At 37.7% G+C, this 21,748-nt stretch overlaps 2 protein-coding genes and 2 pseudogenes across 2 annotated transcripts in view; 3 read left to right on the top strand and 1 right to left on the bottom strand.

Annotated features, from left to right (window-relative positions):
* Positions 1-1,035: 1,035 nt before the first annotated feature.
* LOC139983391 (uncharacterized) overlaps positions 1,036-21,748 on the top strand; it is a 92,911-nt gene continuing 72,198 nt past the window's right edge. Inside the window, exon 1 of the mRNA XM_071996919.1 lies at positions 1,036-1,463. The gene's annotated coding sequence lies outside the window, so the exon portion shown is untranslated. The remainder of the gene's footprint in view (positions 1,464-21,748) is intronic.
* LOC139983388 (uncharacterized) overlaps positions 4,123-21,748 on the top strand; it is a 67,127-nt gene continuing 49,501 nt past the window's right edge. The window contains exon 1 of the mRNA XM_071996913.1: positions 4,123-4,155. The gene's annotated coding sequence lies outside the window, so the exon portion shown is untranslated. The remainder of the gene's footprint in view (positions 4,156-21,748) is intronic.
* On the top strand, positions 10,646-10,740 carry LOC139983889 (U2 spliceosomal RNA; annotated as a pseudogene).
* On the bottom strand, positions 14,028-14,122 carry LOC139983888 (U2 spliceosomal RNA; annotated as a pseudogene).

The raw sequence follows: 21,748 nt of genomic DNA, 5'->3' as shown, positions 1-21,748 counted from the left end.
ATACATAAATACATACATAACAAACAGCCTGATAAACATAGCACGAAGAAGGGAAAAGAAATAGAGGGCGTCCTTCATCTGACCCTCTTATATGGTAGCCAGTTCTTTTCAAAGTTAAGGGGTCTTATTTCTGGACTCATTTTTGTTGTCTCTGCATGTTTTTACCTACTCTCAAACAGTTTCTGTAGAGTTGGTGCTATACCGTTAACTGAAATTGAAAAAGGCAACCCTTTATATATATATTTTCCCTCCAGTCTAATACAGGGAGCTTCGGTCGGAGGATAAAGTCAGCGGTGACAAGGAATTACGTTTTGTACAACAATGGTCTGCAAACAATGTAACGCGAGGCAATAAAGGGGTCGTGAAGATAACTCCGTGGGTGAAGGGAATTTTTCAGACGGTACTTTTTTTTCTATACAGTTTTCGGAGCTTGCCGTCGAAGATCGATTAACTTATATTTTTAACACCAAGTAAATAGTCCACCTAAAGCCCGGGTCACATCTGCGCGATTCAACACGCGATTCAACTCGCAACTAAAATCACGCGAATCAGAAAAGTTGCTTCTGAGAAGTTGCGCTGATTAGGACATTGCTCTATTGCAAATCAACCCAAATCGACGGCGCAACTTTTATTGCGCAACAAGTTGATACCCGTGTCTAACTACGCGATTCAACCTTCAATTGTATTGCGAGTTGAATCGCGCGTTGAATCGCGCTGATGTGACCCGGGCTTAACTCTCATCCATTCTTAGTTGGTTCATTGAGACCTGGTGGGTCATGGGTCAGCCCTCATGGAAGATCTTGGGCATACCGGCTTGCCGACAAACGTAGATCTCAGCATAACCAACTAGTTAGATAAAAAAAAAGTGCACATTACGTTGATTTGGATCTTATTAATCAAACCAGTTTATCTTTACGTGGGTCCTTAGACACTCTATCATTTCTATTCACATTGACATGGACTTGTCTGGTGTTGAAAAGAAAATCTTTCACTGATTTTTGCCCATTCGCAAGAAAAGTATCTTTTTTTGGTTTAGTACAATGATGGTGAATTCCGCATTCTAACTATCAATAGTGGCTATTCAATCGAATGACTTGATTAAGAAAATGCTGACAATAGAGACGTAATCACAAGCGGTAAATCCTGTAGCATATATGCCTATTGGAGCATAGTTCACCATTATTTGGGTAATAACCCTGCGTGAAAAGAGAGAGAGAGAAAAAAAAAAGAAAAGCTCCAAAGACGTCCTTCTTTGGATTAAAACTTACACAATGAATTGCAGTTGGTAGCTCCGTATATGCCTTATATATGAAGTCTGATGGGCTAGGGAGATGCACTGGAGGTGTCTATGTAATCAGTATGTTTGTTTGCAAACGCCTGTTTGACGTCTACTGCTTTTATTGGTTGTTCGTTGCAGAAGATTTTTATTGGATTTTATTAAGATTTCGGATACAAAGTCTGAGGTAACTATGTTAATGCTGTAACATATTTGACACTTGTAAGGTAATTGCATGCAATTACAGAAATGATGTCGATCAGTAATTCTCAATATTATGCGATAGGCAGACAAACACACACTTCATAACAATATTATAATCCATATTAGAGAGCTGTGCCTAATATGTTAAAGAATACAGTAAGAGTATCTAAAACCAAAATAGTATCGTTTCCATAGCGGGAAGTTAAGTCAGTAATTAAAGTAAGTGTAACTTTATTATATCCCAGAGGGAAATTGCATGCTCACATAATAGTAAATATTTGAAAGAGTAAGAATACAACCTGTAAAATGGTTAATTTACAAGTAGAATAAAGGAAATTCCAGATATAAAAGTTAACAAGTAAGATAGTTAAAATTGTCAAACATGCAAAATGCACAGCCCAAGCCAAGCAGATATATACAAGAATAGAAAGAGCCAAACGAATGAAAAGGTTGTTATACAGCGTAATGCACTGTGACATAAAAGATGACTTGTGTCTGATTGTTTTAAAGATAATTTCTGAAACTAAACATTAGTCTTGCAATCTTGACTTCTAGCAGTCTTGCGAACAATTTAAATCATAAAATAAAATAAAGTATGTCTACCGTCAGCAATTATGTGACGTTTCGGTGTTGAAATGCTATTGTTTAGCATTCACTATGTGTTGAAATCCAATAGCCATGTGATTTTGTAGTTACTTGAGTCCACTTACCTGTCAATATTCATTCCAATCTACCTCCTGTAACAACTGGTGACATTTTTACACGGCGCCCCGAATGATCCTGCAAGGGTCACTGCCCTTGTCCTTCCAATATTATCATTCCGACGTAATATTATGTATTCTGGTCTATTTAATTTAACCGATCAGAATTTAAAGCACCAAGTGGTAAAGGAATGGAAAGACAACAGTGATAGTAGAAATCCCGATCACATAAACACTCTGTGTCTACAGTGATCTATTAAAGCAGCATTTTGTGTCCTCTTCTATGATTTTTCTCAACCTCACTGACTCCACTATACCATAACGACATACATAACTAGCTTATCTATTTAAATCTTAATTCATATGGTGGCATAAAAGTCGAAAAATTTGCAACTTTCAGCTTTGTTTTTCTCCATGATATTTACCGTTAGAACCCAATAAACCTCGCCCATAATATGAATATTTAAACACTACGAACGTCATTGACCAATAGAACATCATGCTTGATTTGTGTAGTCTATATTCGGGTTGTACCAGGGAGTTCCATTACATCTCCCTGGTTGCACCAACGCAAAGCCTTGAATCTATTTTTAGCAACGGCTCATAACTGAACCTGCATCTCTGATTGGTTGAATTCAAACTATTGGGTTTGGCGGAACTGTATGTGATTAATTTTAACTGTGGAATTTGTCGTGGACACTCTTCTCATTATCTGCAAATATCCTTAATTACTCGCCAAATAACGTTGTTGACAGGGAAAAACTTGGCTAATATCTTAGTTTGCTGTTTTGTGATTGATAATGTAAAAAAATCGATGGACATGTCAAAAAAGTAGAAAACGGCGACCAAACGCAAAATGCTGCTTTAAGATTAGCATGCATTTTAATGTTGTCTGACGTACTTGTATCGTATTTCTATCTATCTATCTATCTATCTATCTATCTATCTATCTAAGGTATTAAATCGATCGCTTTAAATACACCCACTTATAGAAGAATTGAATCGGAGGTTAGACCTAATACTACTATACCACCACAGAAAACTGTGAACGGTCCTAAATGTATATGACAATCATGGCTTCATCGTACATAGGTAGTTCTGTGAACGAAATACACAACTTCAGTCCCCATACGTGGAAACTGACACCTAATAGTAAAAAGAACAGAACCCAGAAATGAACTCAGTAAGGCGGCTTGCTATGACGCCCTAGCTTGACGTCGGATTTGTTTATTCTTACCTCCCCTTCCACCACAATTAACTTGCATCCTCCCTAAGGTGGCGTACTCCTATTAGAGTCTATATCCATCCGCACGATTATTCTCCTTCAGGAAAAGTGCCAAAAATTAGCAGGAGAACATCTTTTTTGACCTGTTATCTATCATGGTCTATTTTTTTTTTTGGGGGGGGGGTTGCATTTTGAAGAACATGAATGGAAGTACATGTGGTGAAAAAAGGGTCAAATGAGGTCATTTTAGACCCTTTAGGCCTCCCAGGAACAGCATACGAAAATTGTTTACTACTAAGTGAAGAGGTTTGTTTACAAGTGGCGAAAACTTCCAGGTTCTGATAGCAACAAATCCTTGCTGTCATGGTACCTCACATTGATAATGCCATGAAAGGCCAATTTGACAGGTATCCGGTGATGGGTAGCGTTTAGCTATTGAGAACTTCTATCTAGACTAAGAGACCACATTACTTTTGTAATTTCAGTGTGTAAGTCAACGGGGCTTTTAATGGGCGTATTCTACTAATAATAATATACAACAGCTACAAGATCTTATGACCGCAGTTTATACCCGTTTAACTCCAATGAGTTATTTATATGATGATAATACGTACTATATACCTAGACTATATATAGCTTATTACTGTGACGCGAACATTTGGTACTGTAGTACATAGATACGTTGTTTTAAGACTGCTTTAAGCTACTGGATTGTGCACTCACTGAACTAAGAGGAACAGCAAAGAGAGGTAATACAACATAAACATTAATATCATATTCATAATTCATATTCATAATTCTTACTAACTGGCTTTCATGGCGTTTAATTGAGTCGTTGTTCTTTATATGTAACTATGTTCAAATAAAAATCATATTAAATTTGCTTCAACCCATAAATTACTATATATCATACCGTGTGTACAGTGGTTGATGTATTCCTGCGTAGCCTGATATAGCTCACATTTTATACGGCTGATAACAAGAAATGGGTTGCGGTTTTTTAGTTTAGTTTTTTAGTATAGTTTTGTAGGCGCTGTTCCTACATAAAATATGCTACAATTTTTACGGTGTCCTTAAATCGCATCCGATAATATATGTTACCAGGCCGTGAATATTGGCGTACTCCTATAGTTAAAACAGGTTCATGCGTCCTTTTTTTTATGATTTTCTCAACGTCATGTACCCCACGATGTCATAACGACATACACAACTAGCTTATCTTTTCAAATCTAAATTCAAATGGTGGAATGAAAGTCGAAATATTTACAACTTTGAACGTTGTTTTTCTCCGAACATAATATTACTACTTAAATTCTATGAACGTCATGGAATAATGAGGTAAATAATTTTCACTTAGCGTCGTCGTAAGCAACCTAGTACACCATTATGTACTAAAACCAGGAAGTTGTTATGGAACTCCTTTCTAAAACACCATGCTTTATTTGTGTGTATTGTGCATGGCTGTGATAACGACGCGACTTTGTCGGATTGATGTGAATGAATCTTATTTTAAGCAACGGCTCATAAATAAGCATGTTAGCTATTCATTGATTGGTTGAATTCAAACTAGTGGATTTGGGGAACTGCATGCGACTACTCATTATCTGCAGACGTCCTTCATTGCTCGCCAATTAATGCTCTTGACAGGGGAACAACTATTTTAATATCTACTTTGCTGTTTCGTGATGAATACATGTAAACAACTCGATGGACATGTCAAAAGTTTGGGAAAACGGCGACAAAGGCAAAGAGCTGCTTTAAGTTACTGTACTCTCTATATCCCGTGGTGTGAAAAACCACTCTAATTTTACTCTTAGCTGGATGGGGAATATGGACAGCTCTAACGAGAGTGAAAGCCACTCCAAGTTTAGAGTGAACATTTTCACTCCTAGCAGAATGTACACTTTTGTTTAGATTGCACTTTCACTCTTTTTAAAGAGTGGTTATTTTGTATATTCACTCCTAATAAAGAGTTAAATCCCAGTGTTTTATTCCATGTACTGCCCTTAAGTGTACATACAACTATAAAAACTAAAAAAACAAAAAAACAAGTACAATTGTCAAGTCTTCTCCAACTTTATTTTAGGCACTCGTATAATTCAATGTCTTGCAGAAACAGAAGACAGATAAAGACAATAAACAGACACGTGTGTGACCATGGTTCCAAGGAATAAATAAAATTTGCCTGCAGGGCTGCAAATGGTCCATACCACATATGAAAAAACAGTTTATCTATGTTACAAAACAAAGGAAGAAAAACAACACAATATACTACACAAACGTACTATATTCTAGTTTAACAAAGCGAAAACAAATGAGACTCTATATATTTCAAAAGAAATGATATGTGTAAAAATCCTTAATCAGAGTCAAAGTTACATGACGTTTAGAGACCACCACATACCCTGTGTCTATTACACTTACAGAACACGAGAAATCCGAAATGTTTCATGAAACTTTGCATAACTGATAACATTTGAACACGATATTCATGACAACGCATGATTGTAGAGAAGATAGAATAGAAAGTCCTACCCCAGACTTATATGAATAAAACCTACATTGTGTCATTTCTCTGTACCCAAGTGATGAGGCTAGAGTTCAACTCAATCACCCAAGTGAAACCTTCCACCTTCCTATTTATGCTTTTAAACAGTTATTCAAAAACAACACCCAAATGACACTGATATTATTTAAATATTTAAGGGCCTGTTCCCATGCCAAGTCAATAATGTTCAGATACAGTGGGTCCCATACTGTCCCCAACTAAGATTTTACTAAGGATTAATCAGAATCGTCCTCGTGGTAATGACAGACACAACGAATATTAAGACGCCTATTCGACATTCATTTGAAATGAGTGTACCACATATATCACTTGGGAGTCGCAATTAAGTACTGTTCTGGTGATATTTGCTTTTCAGAGACTCATATTTTCTTATCAGGGAGTACAGAGCTGAAATTTGGTACTCAGAGATATGGACCAAATTTTTGAATCTGTTATTAGAGACAGAGTTTCGGCCTTAACTCTTGGGAATTGGAGGCACACAAAGTCACCAATTTCTCCTAGTGGATACCCTTTTTACATTTTGGAACCAATTTTGAAGGGATGTAGTACCAATCAAATGGATCCGAGAGTATACTGATACTGTGAATATGTATCATATACGTGCATATCTGTATCACAAAACAAGCCGAGTTTAATCCCATCTCGCAACAATCAATTCAAATTAACTAGCCTATATGATACTGAGTATAGTGTTGTTTTGTTATAATCTGGTGAAACTCAGTTTCAATATCTTCAGCAAACATATCATAAAACAGCATTAATCATCAAGATCAATATTACCACCTAAGCACAGTACATCAGCTTATAATTATTTTATGTAGCAGTGGAAAACAACTGCTCTTGACTAGACTAAGTTGAGTTTAGGGCTTTTTTCAAAACAAAAACATTGATTTTGCCTTCATTTAGTATGGCCAACTATAGAGACTCGTATCCAAATGCAATCATTGAAGTGCAAGTTTTGTTAAAGATCCTGTAGAGAGAAAAAGGGCATTATTTACAAACATGTGACGATAAGTTCTCACTTATCTACATCTGTCTGGAACTCATAGCTTACAATCATTGCCACATGAAGGATAAACCTGCTGTACCTAACTAATTTCTTAGACCTACTTAGCCTAGCCTTTAGCGTAAGTTAGAATAGGCTAAAGCCAGGCTCGGCCTGGATAACAAAATAAAACGAAAATCAAATAATTTCGCTCCAAAGTTTCTTTGCAAAAATATAGGCTAAGCCTCGGCCTTGTCAATAGATCTGGCAGTGATATCGTTACTTAAAGTGGTAGCATATGTACAGTAGCCTAGCCAATGTAATATTTTAACGTCATTAGCATGAGCTACGGATATCCTAGTTTCATCACCGGATTGATACGGTAACTACACGCGTCACATCTTTATATCTTAATTACTTGCTGTAAGTAATTACATTTTTCTACTGGATACAAACTATCAACGACAACATGCATTGTCGAGTATTATTGATCGAATATTAACATTTTCTGGCTTGTTTTACCCTATAAAAACCCGTCCTCTCCGAGAATGATCGTTGCCATCGCGCCATTCGACGCTAAGTAGTTCTGCGAAACCGTTGCTAACACTAACAACTATATCATTCCGTTACGGGTTAGCTAGTGCTGTAAAGCTATATCATGGCAGAGTGTATTGGGCAATCTGACGTAATCGCTAATGAACTGTTGTGCTACGTTATCAATTAAATCGGAGTACTACCCACTGAGACCATCGTAATCATTTGTGACAATTTCTACTCTGATAAAATTGTGGAAAACGCTGAACAGTGGCTATTTTCTCTACCCATGTTTGAAGACAAGGATGTGACCTTCAAATTCACTACACGTAAAGGGGGTAAAAAAAAAGCCAAAAAAAGTAGGAAGACATCATAATCAAGATAAAGGAAGTGAATGTCGCCAGTAGTGTATAGACCCAGACCGGGGCACAAGGGGGACCCGATATAGGACGTCAAGTGGGACCGGAACTAGGGCAAAATGGACAGTGGGGACCGGAACTAGGGCAAAATGGTCATTGGGGACCCGAACTAGGGCAAAATGGGCACTCGGGACCCGAACCAGGGCAAAATGGACATTGGGGACCCAAACTAGGGCATATCTGGAAAATGAGAACAAAAGCGATGTGTTGTACAGTTTTGTTTTTTATTCGAGTGCACCACAGCATATCTTCACATCAAACAAGAAAATATATTGAACAAAAGGATAAGTCAATAGTGGCTGTAGTGACAATAAACAATAGCGACTCGTCCGTTAGGTAGGATATCGATTTCTGTTTGAGGCAAACAATTACTAACCCCTAAGATCATCGTCCGTTAGCTATTTTCGCGCTCAGTACACAATGAAACTCAATGTTCTCCTTTGGGGTCTTAACCTTTCCTTTAGGATATATTTTGTCCGGTACAGTAATGTAGCGGGGGACGGATTTTCCAAAAAATTTAGTACACAATTATATACAAACATACTAGCTACATATGAGAAAAACACTGTATTGAATATTGAAAGGTATCCAACATCAGCACGACACTTTTCTAAACTCGTTAAAGTCAAAATAGATTTACCTAAAAGTTTCACTTGATCTGATACTAGAAAACGTTAGCACCGAACAGTTCATGAAACGTCACTTTGTAAATAATAAAATTAAAAAAGATAAAAGATGCATCGCTAAACACATTTCATAAAATGTATGTCAATTTAAGAAAACACTTCATTTAAAATAAATAAACACATAAAATCATGCATGATTATGTTTAGAACAACAACTTGGTAAGCACATGAAATAGTGAACATTGAAATGATCAATCGTTAAAGATATGGATTGATAAAATAATATACATCTTGGTCATTACGGTGAACGTCATCGGTAAACCTGCCAACGATATCCGCCATACGTTGTCCACGGTTGTTATTTCTTTCTTCAGATCGATCGTATAGTCACCCACGTCTCTCTGACAACTTACACATCGTTGTCATCGTCCTCCTCATCATCACTTTCGTATTTGTACTTCAGTCCATGATGTAATATCTTAGACATTTCCTTATTGAGTTCGAGCAAGTGCATCCAAGTCTCCACAGCATCATACGTGCGTTCACCATCCCCGTCATCGTGATCTTCACCACCATTATCCTCACTGCTACTACTGCCAGTACCGTCTGATGTTTCAATCGGCTCATCCGAACTATTTTGTTCATTACTTCCCTCAGTATCCACCAGGTCATCGTCCTCTTCACTGCGGTCATCGGTCGAATCACTTTCACGATGTTTGCATTTCACGCCGACACGACGCGTATTCACATAACGATCTCTATTACCATTCACACTGTCATCCTCGCTTTTAGTTACCATCGCTGCCTTTTGATTACTAGGGTGAATGATGGATTCGTGTCGACGAAGATTGAACTGACGGTTAAATCCTTTATTGCATATTTTACAACGAAATCTCATCTTGAGGGTGTGTACTCTTTTGTGTCATTCGACGCAATGAGAGCTATTAAACAAAAATGTGAATGATATACTTTTTGAATATATCAATATGAGCACATGCTCAATTGCTCATCTAAACGACTCTCTTTTGCCCACGATGTGCTCTTTTGCTCTTTGAGTCACTCCTTTTATGCTCGCGTGCTCATCACATGAACCACATCATGCGTTTTTGTTTTGTTGCTAATTCTAATATGAGCACATGCTCAATTGCTCATCTAAACGACTCTTTTTTGCTCACGGTGTGCTCTTTTGCTCTTTGAGTCACTCCTTTTGTGCTCACGCGCTCATCACATGAACCACATCATGCATTTTTGTTTTGTTGCTAATTCTAATATGAGCACATGCTCAATTGCTCATCTAAACGACTCTTTTTGCTCACGGTGTGCTCTTTTGCTCTTTGAGTCACTCCTTTTGTGCTCGCGTGCTCATCACATGAACCACATCATGCGTTTTTGTTTTGTTGCTAATTCTAATATGAGCACATGCTCAATTGCTCATCTAAACGACTCTTTTTTGCTCACGGTGTGCTCTTCGAGTCACTCATTTTGTGCTCATATTTAAAAAATGATATAATCCACGGTAAAGGTTCCAGTGAAAATAATATCGTATGAATCCACGGAACTTGCTTCGAAGGTCCGACAAAGGGAAGAGAGAAAGTATCCCGGTAAATGAATCCGATTGGTCTATGTGTATCAAGTTTTATGTCGTGTACGTGGCACAGGCGAAAGATCCTCGGGTATGGGACCAATCAAGCCTGCTCGTGCAATGTATCAGCCAAAAACGGATCGACTTGGTTACTTTTCAGCCATGACGCACTTTTCCCGATCAAAATTTGGCACAAAGTGAGAGTGTCCTACCTAACCACTGTTTGTATACCCCCAATACTTTATCAAGTTCTAATGGAGCACCTTCCTCCCCGAAGACTATTTGACCTTCTGCCCCCTTTACCCCTCTTTGAAAACGATCGATCGGAACCATTGTCTGCCACCAGCCTAAGATTCCAACACACACAATGAGGCATTATCGATACTTGGGTGAGACTTGGCATGTATAATGTGCACATATACGCAGTGTATATAGTGTATTTGTATAACACTGTGTGAGCTATAGGCACAACGTATGAGACCATCGTAACCCATGATTGGATCATCCTTATTTTGGATAACTGGCTCGCTTCTCGGCCTTTTGGCTAAGATCATGTGTAGTATCTGTTCTTTTCGGGAATGGTGATGCACACCTGACGATGATCACACAGTCACAGTCCCGATGCAAGGGGACTGGGGTTAGAAGCGGATCAGTCGTTCAGTAGTTTGGTTTTCGTGCCCAGGTTCTTTCCTGGGCGACTTTTTCTTAAAAAGTATTTTGGATAACTGGCTCTTATTAGCCAGGTAAGTTTTCTTTTCTAACCGCAAAGTTTTGGTTTTCACTCGTTTCCCCGTGAAACATTAGTTTGTCTGTAACTTGCTATTCCCCGGAAAAGTCAACACTAACGAAATTTTTCTTTCCTAGAGTTTTCTCAGTACTACGATAGGGCGAGCATACTTTTTTATGTCTAAATAACGATGGTAAAATGGAACTAAGATCACCGTTAGGTCTACAATAAATTTACATTTTACTTGAGTCGTATGGTAAAATGGACCTCAAAAACACCTCTTTGTGTACAATAAAGATTGTGCTTGATGATATACACACATCGTACATTTGGATATGGTATTTTTATACGGTCCTAAGTTTAAAATAACGTAGACTATATAAAGATCTATGTATTTGGGTAAATATATATATATATACAGGCCTATGTTGTAAAGTATCGGAGCCTTTACATGATAGAAGAATATATAACTGAACTAGCCTAAATGTATTAAATTAACCAACCTCTTAAATTACACCAATACCTAAATGGCCTACCACTATAGTTAAGCCTATACATACGTTAGAAATAAATGAGACGACACAATGCATGTTTAAGGAGAGTGTTGAGTCTGCTCTTTCTGGAATATTTGATAACCCTTTGTAGAGTCGGTTAAAAAGTTTAAAAAAAAGAGTACTGATCAGCTTAAGTCTGACAAGGTCTTCGATGGTTTCTTCTTCCTCCTTAATGTCCTCATCTACCATGGTGAGTTTCCGGGAAAATTTCGGCCAGTGTCTCTATGAAGACATTGTATTCTTTTCCCGTTATCCTCTGCTCCTTCAGGCTCCTTCTCCTCCTCCACATGCCGCAAATACCCAACGGTGGAATACAAATGCAGGCCACCGGGTGATTTACAATTTGCGTTGGTGTTTCAAAACGTTGACAATAAAAGACACAATATGCTCGTGCTAGCCATCTTCGAGGCTATTGCTCAAATGACGTAATCACCATATGATGATACACCTCGTATTACGCTTCCACCCGAAGGTGCTTCAGCAGACTAAGGAAATCCTTAGTCGGAAATTATTGAGGTTCCAAGTTTTTGTGCGTGGAAGGACACCGGCGAATCTCGCCTTCTCTTTTCGAATAGTGCCCTGAAGTAACGAGGCAGGGGTGTGTAGTCCTGCTCCCGGGACCGCAATTTAACGTCCCCTCCGAAGGACGTGAGTACCGCTTTCCACGTGTAGCCACTTTCCTACCACGAGAAAGGAGCGGGGTGAAAATTGGTGTCAGTGTCGACACCGAGGTTTGAACCAGGGACCTCAGGTACTGCAGACGTGTACTCTCCCGTTCTGCCACCTTACCACTCTACGTAATCACCACAGAGACATCGTCTTATATAGGGTTCCAAATGTTAATAGCGTTTAGTGTGTACGCCACAGTGTAAGTATAGGTAATGGCTAGTTTCAAAAATACCGCCAAATCATGTAAGCACCGCCTCTTTACACATGCGCAGTACTCACTCGTACGATGTACTTATGCAACTGATGATGCCATCCCTAAAATTGATCTAGGACTTGCAACTTTGTTTTATTTTCCCTTAAATATATAAAACTATCTATGCACCGTTTGACGCTATTGTACGTAAAAACATTTGTACCGCTGGCTATATGTTACACATTGTAAAAACATCAACGAATGTGAATAGTACACGTTTTGAACAAACGGATAAGTCAATAGTGACTTTAGTGACAATAACAATAGCGACTCGTCCGTTAGGTAGGATATCGATGTTTGAGGCAAACAATTACTAGCCCCTATGATGATCGTCCGTTTGCCTATATTCGCGCTGTTTATGAGACACGTTACGGTTAAGAATTTCGCGATCGGAAACAAAGTTGCAAGTCCTAGATCAATTTTAGGGATGACATCATCAGTTGCATAAGTACATCGTACGAGTGAGTACTGCGCATGTGTAAAGAGGCGGTGCTTACATGATTTGGCGGTATTTTTGAAACTAGCCATTACCTATACTTACACTGTGGCGTACACACTAAACGCTATTAACATTTGGAACCCTATATAAGACGATGTCTCTGTGGTGATTACGTCATTTGAGCAATAGCCTCGAAGATGGCTAGCACGAGCATATTGTGTCTTTTATTGTCAACGTTTTGAAACACCAACGCAAATTGTAAATCACCCGGTGGCCTGCATTTGTATTCCACCGTTGGGTATTTGCGGCATGTGGAGGAGGAGAAGGAGCCTGAAGGAGCAGAGGATAACGGGAAAAGAATACAATGTCTTCATAGAGACACTGGCCGAAATTTTCCCGGAAACTCACCATGGTAGATGAGGACATTAAGGAGGAAGAAGAAACCATCGAAGACCTTGTCAGACTTAAGCTGATCAGTACTTTTTTTTTAAAACTTTTTAACCGACTCTACAAAGGGTTATCAAATATTCCAGAAAGAGCAGACTCAACACTCTCCTTAAACATGCATTGTGTCGTCTCATTTATTTCTAACGTATGTATAGGCTTAACTATAGTGGTAGGCCATTTAGGTATTGGTGTAATTTAAGAGGTTGGTTAATTTAATACATTTAGGCTAGATCAGTTATATATTCTTCTATCATGTAAAGGCTCCGATACTTTACAACATAGGCCTGTATATATATATATATATATTTACCCAAATACATAGATCTTTATATAGTCTACGTTATTTTAAACTTAGGACCGTATAAAAATACCATATCCAAATGTACGATGTGTGTATATCATCAAGCACAATCTTTATTGTACACAAAGAGGTGTTTTTGAGGTCCATTTTACCATACGACTCAAGTAAAATGTAAATTTATTGTAGACCTAACGGTGATCTTAGTTCCATTTTACCATCGTTATTTAGACATAAAAAAGTATGCTCGCCCTATCGTAGTACTGAGAAAACTCTAGGAAAGAAAAATTTCGTTAGTGTTGACTTTTCCGGGGAATAGCAAGTTACAGACAAACTAATGTTTCACGGGGAAACGAGTGAAAACCAAAACTTTGCGGTTAGAAAAGAAAACTTACCTGGCTAATAAGAGCCAGTTATCCAAAATACTTTTTAAGAAAAAGTCGCCCAGGAAAGAACCTGGGCACGAAAACCAAACTACTGAACGACTGATCCGCTTCTAACCCCAGTCCCCTTGCATCGGGACTGTGACTGTGTGATCATCGTCAGGTGTGCATCACCATTCCCGAAAAGAACAGATACTACACATGATCTTAGCCAAAAGGCCGAGAAGCGAGCCAGTTATCCAAAATAAGGATGATCCAATCATGGGTTACGATGGTCTCATACGTTGTGCCTATAGCTCACACAGTGTTATACAAATACACTATATACACTGCGTATATGTGCACATTATACATGCCAAGTCTCACCCAAGTATCGATAATGCCTCATTGTGTGTGTTGGAATCTTAGGCTGGTGGCAGACAATGGTTCCGATCGATCGTTTTCAAAGAGGGGTAAAGGGGGCAGAAGGTCAAATAGTCTTCGGGGAGGAAGGTGCTCCATTAGAACTTGATAAAGTATTGGGGGTATACAAACAGTGGTTAGGTAGGACACTCTCACTTTGTGCCAAATTTTGATCGGGAAAAGTGCGTCATGGCTGAAAAGTAACCAAGTCGATCCGTTTTTGGCTGATACATTGCACGAGCAGGCTTGATTGGTCCCATACCCGAGGATCTTTCGCCTGTGCCACGTACACGACATAAAACTTGATACACATAGACCAATCGGATTCATTTACCGGGATACTTTCTCTCTTCCCTTTGTCGGACCTTCGAAGCAAGTTCCGTGGATTCATACGATATTATTTTCACTGGAACCTTTACCGTGGATTATATCATTTTTTAAATATGAGCACAAAATGAGTGACTCGAAGAGCACACCGTGAGCAAAAAAGAGTCGTTTAGATGAGCAATTGAGCATGTGCTCATATTAGAATTAGCAACAAAACAAAAACGCATGATGTGGTTCATGTGATGAGCACGCGAGCACAAAAGGAGTGACTCAAAGAGCAAAAGAGCACACCGTGAGCAAAAAGAGTCGTTTAGATGAGCAATTGAGCATGTGCTCATATTAGAATTAGCAACAAAACAAAAATGCATGATGTGGTTCATGTGATGAGCGCGTGAGCACAAAAGGAGTGACTCAAAGAGCAAAAGAGCACACCGTGAGCAAAAAAGAGTCGTTTAGATGAGCAATTGAGCATGTGCTCATATTAGAATTAGCAACAAAACAAAAACGCATGATGTGGTTCATGTGATGAGCACGCGAGCATAAAAGGAGTGACTCAAAGAGCAAAAGAGCACATCGTGGGCAAAAGAGAGTCGTTTAGATGAGCAATTGAGCATGTGCTCATATTGATATATTCAAAAAGTATATCATTCACATTTTTGTTTAATAGCTCTCATTGCGTCGAATGACACAAAAGAGTACACACCCTCAAGATGAGATTTCGTTGTAAAATATGCAATAAAGGATTTAACCGTCAGTTCAATCTTCGTCGACACGAATCCATCATTCACCCTAGTAATCAAAAGGCAGCGATGGTAACTAAAAGCGAGGATGACAGTGTGAATGGTAATAGAGATCGTTATGTGAATACGCGTCGTGTCGGCGTGAAATGCAAACATCGTGAAAGTGATTCGACCGATGACCGCAGTGAAGAGGACGATGACCTGGTGGATACTGAGGGAAGTAATGAACAAAATAGTTCGGATGAGCCGATTGAAACATCAGACGGTACTGGCAGTAGTAGCAGTGAGGATAATGGTGGTGAAGATCACGATGACGGGGATGGTGAACGCACGTATGATGCTGTGGAGACTTGGATGCACTTGCTCGAACTCAATAAGGAAATGTCTAAGATATTACATCATGGACTGAAGTACAAATACGAAAGTGATGATGAGGAGGACGATGACAACGATGTGTAAGTTGTCAGAGAGACGTGGGTGACTATACGATCGATCTGAAGAAAGAAATAACAACCGTGGACAACGTATGGCGGATATCGTTGGCAGGTTTACCGATGACGTTCACCGTAATGACCAAGATGTATATTATTTTATCAATCCATATCTTTAACGATTGATCATTTCAATGTTCACTATTTCATGTGCTTACCAAGTTGTTGTTCTAAACATAATCATGCATGATTTTATGTGTTTATTTATTTTAAATGAAGTGTTTTCTTAAATTGACATACATTTTATGAAATGTGTTTAGCGATGCATCTTTTATCTTTTTTAATTTTATTATTTACAAAGTGACGTTTCATGAACTGTTCGGTGCTAACGTTTTCTAGTATCAGATCAAGTGAAACTTTTAGGTAAATCTATTTTGACTTTAACGAGTTTAGAAAAGTGTCGTGCTGATGTTGGATACCTTTCAATATTCAATACAGTGTTTTTCTCATATGTAGCTAGTATGTTTGTATATAATTGTGTACTAAATTTTTTGGAAAATCCGTCCCCCGCTACATTACTGTACCGGACAAAATATATCCTAAAGGAAAGGTTAAGACCCCAAAGGAGAACATTGAGTTTCATTGTGTACTGAGCGCGAAAATAGCTAACGGACGATGATCTTAGGGGTTAGTAATTGTTTGCCTCAAACAGAAATCGATATCCTACCTAACGGACGAGTCGCTATTGTTTATTGTCACTAAAGCCACTATTGACTTATCCTTTTGTTCAATATATTTTCTTGTTTGATGTGAAGATATGCTGTGGTGCACTCGAATAAAAAACAAAACTGTACAACACATCGCTTTTGTTCTCATTTTCCAGAAATGCCCTAGTTTGGGTCCCCAATGTCCATTTTGCCCTGGTTCGGGTCCCGAGTGCCCATTTTGCCCTAGTTCGGGTCCCCAATGACCATTTTGCCCTAGTTCCGGTCCCCACTGTCCATTTTGCCCTAGTTCCGGTCCCACTTGACGTCCTATATCGGGTCCCCCTTGTGCCCCGGTCTGGGTCTATACACTACTGTCGCCGATCTACCCATATTTGCTGCCAGTAACTTGAGCCTATTACCACAGTCGGACGTGTTATCAATTTTGGTCAAAATTGACGAATTCCAAACCACATTTTCGGGCATAACCGCTGCTCTTGTCAACCATGACCATGATAAAGACATAATTAGATAATTTCTGGAAAATCGGCAAGATATTAACCTCACTTGAGTTGAATACATCTGTTCAAAAGAGGTGCAATTATCCCAACAATTATCCGCCTCAGCCGACCAACTCCGATGGAAGACCCACCAGTAATTCCCGGACTAGTGTATCCGAGCTGGTTAGTTCAACGCAGAATACTCAAACGGCCAGCAGTGAAGAGCCTGGGGACACCGAATTAATTCCCTTAACAAACGCTTTCACTGAACAGAGTACTACACACCTCGATCCTACATGGTCAACGATTGTTCGCCAAGGAGGTCAGCGGCGATTAATCGTAGATAACAATGACAGTCACTGTGACGTTATAATGCTTTCTAAAATAGGTCGCTGCCATTCACAGTCTTTTTGTCATATTTTCCAGACTACGCGTTTGAGATTGTATCCCCGCCCACTAAATGAAGGGGGGTGGCATTTTTATAAGCGTTAGTTCATTAAAATTAATTTGATGAAGAATGTAATCAATCGTAACTTAAATTGTCAATGTAACAACTGCAAAGTCGAAGATTTATGGCTGGATGTCAAATGCAACAACAAGTGCTACAAGTTTTTTGTTTGTTACATGCATCCTACAGGTAATATCAATCACTTTATTGAAGCTTTAGAGTCTGCTTTAGTGTCTGTTGAGTCCAAAGATATGTGTATATTTGGAGGAGACATAAACATTGATCTCCTTAAAATCAATTCTATTGCTGCAGTAAATAGTTATTTTAATCTTATGAGGTGCAATCTCTTTACACCAGTAATAACTTTACCTACCAGACTTACTGAGAGTTCTAATTCTCTCATCGATCATATTTTTGTTCGTTTTCCAACTGGTCACACAACAGATATCACTTCTGGTAATTTATATTGTGATATTAGTGATCACTTGCCATTTTTTTTGTATTATCAGTGACATTGATATCAACTGGAATACGACTTGACCAATGGTTAGGATCTACAACAGTAATATTTTTGCGACAGTCACTCAATCAATCGATGGTACAGATTCTATTTATGGCTTAACGGATGTCAATGACGCTTACAACACTTTTATTTCTATGCTTAAATTCCAATCACGATGCCTGTTTTCCACGAGTCAAAATGTCTCGAAAGAAATCTAAAAATAAGCCATGGATCACAACTGGTATTAGAAGGTCAATAAGTCACAAGAACACCATGTTTCGTAAATATATTATTAAGAACCCGACACCAGAAAAGAAAGCAAATTTGGCACAGTACAGACGTATTCTTAACAAGTCCATCAGTTGTTCCAAGACATCCTACTACGAATATATCATTCAGGCTAGGCAGCACTTGACCCCCAAAACTTGGGTTGTCCTTAATGAACTTTTCAACAAAAAAAGGAATTCTACCTCTTTAGTTAATAATATCACTTACGACAATGCAACCATGACTGATGACTTTGGCATTGCTAATGCTTTCAATGATTATTTCTCAACCATTGGCAACAAACTTGGTCATGAAATTTGTTAATGATTGTGATCCTATGCAGTTCATGGAGCCTGGTACTCCAAATACTATATTTATAAGTATATCAACAATATTCTCTTCCGTGTCTTTAGTGATATTGTTAATCCCAGTAATTCCGCGTATATTCGTAACAGTACGAGAAATAATACCCATTTTTCAGTTGGCAGACATCACTCGAAACACGGCAAATTACTCTTGAATAACTACTGCTATAAAACCTGGAAAGTGCTTCCGAATGATATAAAAAATGTTAAATCTTATGTAACGTTTAAGCGCAAACTAAAAGCCCACCTAATTGAAAACTACGCTGACTGAGTATTGATTATCTCATGTTTATTTATCTCTACTCTTAATTGTTGCCTTCTTTCATTGTTATTTGTTATTTTTTGGTCGATAAACTTCCAATGTTTTTCTAGTGTACTGTTTATACTATACCACTTTGTTCTATTTTTCTTATGTATAGACGAAATAAATGAAATGAAATATGAAATATTCTGGCGTTTATGTGACCCGACAGTTCAAACTGTTTAAATTAGCGTTACACGTAAGACCTGGGTAACGTTAGGCTAAGAATATATTTTTTTAAGCTAGGGCTTTGCTTCAAAGAACGGCAAAATATGGGGAAATCTTTCCACTACCGAACAAGTTTGCACCAAGAAGATTGCTGGCTCCTTCAACAATCAAAATTCAACTGATGATGAGTTGACTTAGACTGTATTAATTCGAAAATCCGGGTTAAATTGAGACTAGAATCACTCGATTGTCATTGAGGAATGTCGCGGCGTGTATATACGACGTATATATCATATTTTACGTGATATACTGCTGTACTGTACCTCCGGGCATTTACATTCTGTATGTTAATTAATCACATAATATAGTAACGTGGACCTTAATGGAGGAGCCGTTTGCTCTAAACTCCGAACGAATATTTCAAAGTCAGTATTTACTCATATATTGCAAATTTCCATCATTTTGGCTCGCTTTAGAGTCAAATGTCTTCCAAATTTAGAGAGTACCTGGGTCATATTGACAAGTTAATGTCTCGCATGAAACTAGTTAGATTGAACATTATTAAAAGCAGGCCGGTAATTTGAATAAAACATTGTATACTTAACAATATAAACTTCGTAAAACAGCTTGATGAGGGAGGGCGAGAAAAAAAACCAGAGTAGCCAAAAACACATCAGTAACTTTTTATTAAAGCACCTTGTTACGAGAAAAGCAAACCAATTTAAATAAATAAATAAATAAATAAATAAATAAATAAATAAATAAATAAATAAATAAATAAATAAATAAATAAATAAATAAATAAATAAATAAATAAATAAATAAATAAATAAATAAATAAATAAATAAATAAATAAATAAATAAATAAATAACTGTTTATATTTTTGCTATCTTATCTATAAAGCTCAGAATGTACAGCACTGCAGTTTTAAAACGAAGTTTCATCGCCAGTATCATGCTTTTAATCTTTTTCGGATTCTACGTTACGCAATATTCAACTTTAATTGTGCAATCAAATGGTAAGATCATCAATGTATTAGTAAATAATATCAACATTCAATGACAATTGTGGCAATTAATATGCAAGCATTATCAATTCAAACTAAAAGGGTGTATTGGATTTTGAGACGACTTGCTTCTTGATCGATATATTTCCATAATGTATATAATTATGATAATACCGTTGCTAATGAATGTTAAACATGTAGTCTGAAGTTACAGACGCCGTTAACAATTTTTTCTTGGAGAATTTAAGATACTAATTTGTGTTCTAGAGTCAGTGATCCAGCCGTATTATTAATGAGTCTGAATCTGGTTGTTTAAAAGGTAATTTCTGAAACTAAACATTAGTCTTGCAATTGTGACTTCTAGCAGTTATTGCGAACGATTTACATCATAAAATAAAATCATTTATGTCTACCGTGAGTGATGAATTGACGTTTCGGTGTTGAAATGTCATTTTCCAACATTTACTACTAGAGTATAACTCCAATAGCAATAGGCTTTTATGGTGAATCACAGCAAACGTGATTTTGTATTTAATAGACTCCTCTTACCTGTCAATATTCACTCCAATCTACCTCCTATAACAACTGGTGACATTTTTGCACGGCTCCCCAATCTCCAGGGGTCACTGCCCTCGTTCTTCCAATATTGCCATTCCGACGTAATACTATGTATATTCTGGTCTATTTTAATTAATCGATCAGTATTTAATGCACCATTTCCAAGAAAACAATTGGTTTAGGAATGGAATGATAACAGTAGTCTTATCAATCTCTGTCACATAAACACTAGTGTCTACAGTGATCTTTTAAGATTAGCATGCATTTTAATGTTGTCAGACTTACTTGCATTGTATTTCTATCCATTAAGGTTTTAGAAGATATGCCGAATCGATTGCTATAAATATACCCACACGTGGAAGAAATGACTCGGAGATTCAGCCTAATACTACGATACCACCACACGTTGGCGGTGTACACATTGATTTAGATGTGTCGGTCCTTACAGTAGACGAAATGTACGACAGACTAGTCCTCATCACAGCATTCTCTGACAATCACTACAAAGAAGCGATGGGTTACATCGGAACAGCTCAAAAATATATGCCTGGAAAGAGAATAATAGTCTACGATCTGGGCTTGTCAAACACTATGAAACGAAAAGGATGAATATGTAATTTTTATGATTTGTCTAAAGTACGGAAGTCATAAGTAAGTCGGTATGTTTATGTAAATTATTAATTATAATGGCATATGAATAATTCATTTTAGTAGGATAAGATTTTTACATGATTTTAGGATAACCTACCTTCCAGTCATGTCCCTTTCATACATTTCAGTGGCAAATTAGAACACTGCGTATAAAGTGATCGCCTCCGTATGGCTTGAAATACATGGAAGCAATAAATATAACTATGTTACGATGTATTTATGAATTATTCATGGTTAATTGACCTAACAATATCGACATATTGATCAAGTCAATTGAATAGCATCTTTAACAGATTTGGACTTACGTTTGCATCCGGGACGACGATTTTCGTCATGCAGAAAAACACTTGCTAGCTAATAAAATATGTACTGAGTTTATTGCGTTAAAGTAGCAAGAATTGCTATACTTAAACATAATAACAAACCATTAAAATCGATATTCTGTCAGAAGTCTCTAAAATTAAGCTGCGTATATATTAAAGCAT

This window comes from Apostichopus japonicus, chromosome 16, assembly GCF_037975245.1.
Source record: "Apostichopus japonicus isolate 1M-3 chromosome 16, ASM3797524v1, whole genome shotgun sequence".
Classification (NCBI taxonomy): Eukaryota; Metazoa; Echinodermata; class Holothuroidea; order Aspidochirotida; family Stichopodidae; genus Apostichopus; species Apostichopus japonicus.
This window is presented reverse-complemented; position numbering and strand designations above follow the sequence as displayed.